This window comes from Pelophylax lessonae (genome assembly GCF_965119305.1).
Source record: "Pelophylax lessonae genome assembly, chromosome: 1".
In the NCBI taxonomy this organism is placed as follows: domain Eukaryota; kingdom Metazoa; phylum Chordata; class Amphibia; order Anura; family Ranidae; genus Pelophylax; species Pelophylax lessonae.
Window position 1 is genome coordinate 584,319,746 of NC_138768.1, and position 6,208 is coordinate 584,325,953.

Genomic DNA, 6,208 nt, shown 5'->3' on the forward strand with positions numbered 1-6,208 from the left:
CCTTTTTTTTCTATACCCTATACTACATTTTGGGATTTCTAATGTACTGCTTCTAGTGCCTGCATAAAACCTATTTATTCTTTCTGCTTCCAGGAACTATGAAGGTTTGAGGTTATCTGTAATATAGTTACCAGTCAAAATTCTTCATCACTGACACTGACTCTGCCACCTTCTATCCATATGTTTTACTATTGTCTAGCAAGAGAACCCATCATCATGTGTCAGCAGTAGTAAGAAACAGAGGAAGGCTGTTCTTATGCAACAGCATGCAATGTCAAGCGGCAGCTGCCAAGGCTAGCAGAATATTAGCATGCATAAAGAAAGGGATGTATTCCAGAGATAAGACTATAATCCTTCCACTTTATAAAACTCTGGTCCGACCGCATCTGGAGTATTCTGTCCAGTTCTGGTCGCCAGTCCTCAGAAGGGATGTGTTGGAGCTGGAGAGGGTCCAGAGAAGGGCAACTAAACTAATTAGGGGATTGGAGGACCTTGATTATGAGGAGCGTCTGCAATCGCTTGATTTATTCTCCCTGGAGAAGAGACGCCTGAGGGGGGACATGATAGCAATTTTTAAATATCTCAATGGGGATCTAGGCTTAGAAAAAAAGCTGTTCAGTCAAAGGGATTGCATGAGGACTCGGGGACATACAATGCGATTAGAGGAGAAGTGTTTTAACCTCAGGCAACGTGGGGGGTTCTTTAGGGCTACAAGATTGTGGAATTCTCTACCACAAGAGGTGGTTTCTGCAGCTAGTATGGTGGCTTTCAAAAGACTACTAGACGTACATCTCAAGGATCAGGACATTCAGGGGTATGCGAGATGATTACAGCCACACACACCTACACAGGTTGAACTGGATGGACTATTGTCTTTATTCAACCTCACCTACTATGTAACTATGAAGGTAGCATGGCAAGCACTTGTGACCAGGAAGTATTGTCCGTAATTGCATTACAAAGTACCTTGCTTTTCTGGGGGTCCCAGAGCACTCTAGATGGGAACAGAAGCTGTTTAATTGCCAGATTATTTTTTTACTTTTTTTTATTTCTTCAGCAAGTAATACAATGCACATTTTAGGCCTGAATATTAGCTAAAACCCTCAAAAGTTATATATTTTATGAAAGCAGACCCTGGAGAATACAATAGTTGTAGTTTTAGTTGCAGTTATTGTCATATGATATTAGCACACCCTATTATCAAATGCATATTTTCAGTGAAAAATACAACAAAGTTAGTATCAGGGCACACAAACAAAATATATAATGCAAATGATTAGGTTGCTTTGAGTAAAAAGATGTCAAACACATTGAACTTTAAAATTACACGCACCTGTGAAATGGGGACAAACTTGGTTATCGCCAAAATTGTCCATAGGCAATGTACCATGTGTAGCACAACTGTCATTTTCATATCTAGCCACATCTGATGCATGCATTTATTTATTTTATTATATTTTTTTAAATTTAGGTTTTTAATTAACTTTATTGCTATCACATAATGGGCCAATTGTCCCCTTTGTGATAGCATATTGCTAGTGACAGGTCTTCTGTATTTCTTTAAGAAGACATGAGGGGTCTATTTAACCCCTCATACCACCTATGGACACCATTGAAGCTGATTATGCTTGTTAAGGTTCCTCCCTGCCAGTGCTGCTGGGTAATGCTGACAAAAAACTTATAGTCACCTTTTCAAGTATACATGCATTCTCGGCTCCTGCAGCACCAGGGAATTTGTGTATTTACCCCCCACGGCTGCCAATGTAAGCCTATGCTGGTGGCAGTGAATAGGTTAAAGCATATCTAAATGCAAAAACAAACATTTAATATATTGCAGCTTACCAGTCATTAGATGTGGTGTCTGCATTGGTTTTATTTTTTTCATATATTTATTATTATGTATTTATTTATATAATATAATATAATATAATATAATATAATATATAACTAAATAGATATAATAAATATAATATAATTGCCACTAAGGCTGGACTCCAAACATGTCTGCCTTTGTTCATCTTCATTAAATGGGAGAATTTTAAAAAAGATAGATCAGATTGCTTTTGCTTCCAGTTCATTTCTCAGGAAGCGACAATGACAATGTATTTCTGGCAAGATTAGTACGTATCATCTGCACTTATAGTGTCTGTAGCCTGAAAATGAACACAGCCATGACACCTAAGGATTGGTAAGCTGCAATATATTACACCTTTGTTCTTTGGTTAAGCTTTGTAGATGAATGGGAAACTTTAAGGATTAATTTAGATCTTGGTGTCCTGGTATGGTTCATTAATGTAGTGTGTTATCAGACGTTCTTTCACATATTATCATGGAATGAATAGGCTGGCAGTGCACAAAAACTTACAAATGGATTTGCACTCTTTTTGGCAATGTGGTGCACTGCAATGGCCAGTAGTGCTGTGACACATGTGCTTTAGAACTGTGTTGCCATAGTGTTCTAGGGGCAAGCACATGAGTGTGAAGGACTCTTGAACTCTGAGCTTCGGTTGCCAGTGGGGGCTTCTACTCCACTGTCAAGTAACCAAGCTAAGTCTAGATTCAGGATAGATAACCAGCAAAACCATGAATATTGGGTAAACCCTTCTAATGAACCATTAGACGATACTAGAGACCTCCATGACTCTATAGACACATTTCCACTGTTGACTAACTAATTCTTCACACTAACTTAAAAGACATGCTTATCTCTCTATTAACCACTTGCCGACTGCCCCACGTAGATTTACTGTGGCAGGGTGGCTCAGCTGCGCAAATTCACGTAGATCTACGTGATTTTGTGCACTCGGTCTCGGCGGCGCGCTGCCGCGGCCACGCTCCCCCTGTGATGAGACACAGCAGGAGGCAGCAAGCGGGAGGAGCGGAGGCAATCGCCACCGGCCGCCCGCATTCATCAGAGAAACTGACAGAAGACCCACCTGCTTATGTAATCAAAGCAGACGGGTCTTCTGTCACACAGGCAGAGAGAGATCAGGAGTTTCAGCTAACTGAAACCCCGATCTCTGTGTGCCTGTCACAGAGCCCTTCCCCCCACAGTCTGTAGGCACAGCTAGGTATACATTAACCCCTTTGATCACACCCAGTATTAACCCCTTCCCTGCCATAATAATGTATGCAAGAGAAATACACTAAAAGTTACTTATCTTGCGTTTTAGATGTAGTGTCATCCCCAGGTAACAAACCTGCTTATAGTCTTTCTTTATAACGGAGTTTCAGGATCCAAGAGTCTTCCAGACTGCTTCTTGCTCCTTGGAATCCTGCAAAGCTTCTAGTTCCTTTGTGTCCCCAGCCCTTGGCTGTGTTTAAGTCCCCATTCCCCTCCCCCCTAAATCCTGTAGCAACACTTCCTGTCCTGAGCTCATGAAGCAGTCCAACATGTTCATTAGCATATAAACAGGGGAAGCCTAGCTTCTAAAAACAGTACCTGGTCCCAAATAAGTTATTCCATATTTATGCTAAAAAAATACATTCCACCTCTTGACTTTTGTAGCGTAATATAGGAAAAGTTGGAACTTAGCATTTTTTAGCAGCTCTATAAAAACTTTGTCCAGAAAAGGGCAAAACAAACCCCCATCTTGTAAATGGGAGGTCAAAAAAATCCCTTTTGACCCCGCATATTCTGGACGCTCATACTTTGTTTCTGGATAAGCTGCAATAATCTGTTAGGCAGGGTTATCAATGTCTTTGGCAGTCTGTGTAACATAGATAGAAGGAAAATTCCAGATGAATGTCCATTGTCCTCCAGACCATAAGAAAATGCTCAGATAAAAGTCCACTCCTGTTCTTGTCTCCTCTTCTGGTCTCCTCATCTTTTCTGACTTTTCTGAGTCTTCGGCTCTGCCTGCTCCACCTCTCGATGTTCATTATCTCAAAAGAGTACCAAAAGTAATGAGACAGATTAACAATCATAAATCAAACTTTCACTTTTTAATACTTGGTTGCAAATCCTTTGCAGTCAATTGCAGCCTGAAGTCTGGAACACATAGACATCACCAGACACTGGGTTTCATCCCTGGTGATGCTCTGCCAGGCCTCTACTGCAACTGTCTTCAGTTCCTGCTTGTTCTTGTGGCATTTTCCCTTCAGTTTCGTCTTCAGCAAGTGAAATGCATGCTCAATCTGATTCAGGTCAGGTGATTGACATTGTAGGCAATCTGTGAAGTTCAACAATGTTAAGGATATTGAACATGCGACAAGTACCATCAGGGGCCTGTCTACCCTTAACAAATCCAACCTGATCTGGTTCTACAAAAGCAGGAGTTACAATAGCTAAACTGTTCACCAATATCTTTACATATATGTGAAAATCTGTATTTAAAAGTGAAATGGGCCTAAAATTCTACAGGCTAGTCGGCTTTTTCCCTGTTTTGAACAAAGTTACTGTGTGGCCTGGAGCATTTCCTTGGGAAAAAAGGCAGAACTGGCAGCTGAGTTAAATAGATTATTAAAATGAGAAAGTACAACATTTTTATTGCCTTAAAAGCCATCCAGACCTGGCGATTTATGGGGTGGCAACAAATGGATTACTGTTAGTATTTCCTTATCGGAAATAGGTGCATTTAAGAATGTTAAAGATTGGACTAGGCTTGCGGAGTTTAGAAAATCATTAATAAGGTTTTCAGTAGGTTATGGAGTATGGGCATCTTGGTTTAGATTATAGAGGGTATTGTAGTACTTCTGAATAGCATGATAGTGGTGGGGTGAAAAGCTGTCTGACCTATAACTCGGTATTCCATAGAATTTATTTTAGTTGCATGTTGCCTTTTGCTGAGATAATTGGCTTGGAATTTACCGGCCTTGTTGCCTTGGGTGTTTTATAAAGCTTTAAAGTGGTTCTAAAGCCTCAAGGTTTTTTACCTTAATTTATTGTATGTGACTGGGTGACTGGTGGAAGCAGCACAAAGGACGCCCCACTGCGCACACTACCTCTGAAGAGTCACACAGCTTGCACATTTTGCACAATTTTTGTTGTTGCACTTTATTGGACTTTATCTTGGGACTTCTGTAGACCACTATCAATTTGATTTAACCAACTTTATCCAATTATTAAGAATATATATATATATATATATATATATATATATATATATTTTTTTTTTTATATTTTTACATTTGGATATTTGATCTTGTTATGAATTGTGATAATTTATTTTCTCGGCGATATTGCACAAATTTACACTTTATATTCTGTGCGGCACTTTGCACAGATCATTTCATCAGTTCATGGTAAAACACATGTTTTGCATACATTATTTTAACCACGTCCAGGCCACTTTTTGCATTTCGGCACTGTGCCATTTTAACTGACAATTGCGCAGTCATGCAACGTCGTACCTAAACGAAATTTACGTCCTTTTTTTCCCACAAACAGAGCTTTCTTTTGGTGGTATATAATCACCTCTGCGCTTTTTATTTTTTGCGATATTAATAAAAAAATGCGACAATTTTGAAAAAATAACAATATTTTTCTACTTTGACAAAAAAAAATCCAATATATTCAATTTGTGTCATATATTTAGGCCAAATGTATTTAGCTACATGTCTTTGACAAAAAAATTCTCAATGAGCGTATTTTTAACCGCTTTAAGATCAGAAGATTTTACCCCATTCCTGACCAGGCCATATTTTGCGAATCGGCACTGCGTTATTTTAACGGACAATTGCGTGGTCGTACGACGCTGTACTCAAATAAAATTTATGTCCTTTTTTTCCCCACAAATAGAGCTTTCTTTTGGTGGTATTTTATCACCTGTGCAATTTTTACTTTTTGCGCTATATACAAAAAAAAGTGACAATTTTGAAAAAATAACAATATTTTTCAAATTTTTTTTATATGAAATTCCCCCCCAAAAAAATGTAAAAATCTAAATTTTTTAACATTTTAGGCCAATTTGTTTTCTGCTACATATTTTTGGTAAAAAAAAATCACAATAAGCGTATTTTGATTGGTTTGCGCAAAAGTTATCGCAGCTACTAACTACGGGAAATTTATGTCATTTTTATTGCTTTTTTTTAAACTAGTAATGACAGCAATCTGGCGGCGATCTGCGATTTTTTTTGCGGGACTGCGACATTGCGGCGGACAGATCGGACCCTTGACTGACATTTTTGACACTTTTGGGGGTACCAGTGACATTACTACAGTAATCAGTGCTATAAATATGCGCTGTTACTGTAAAAATGACACTGG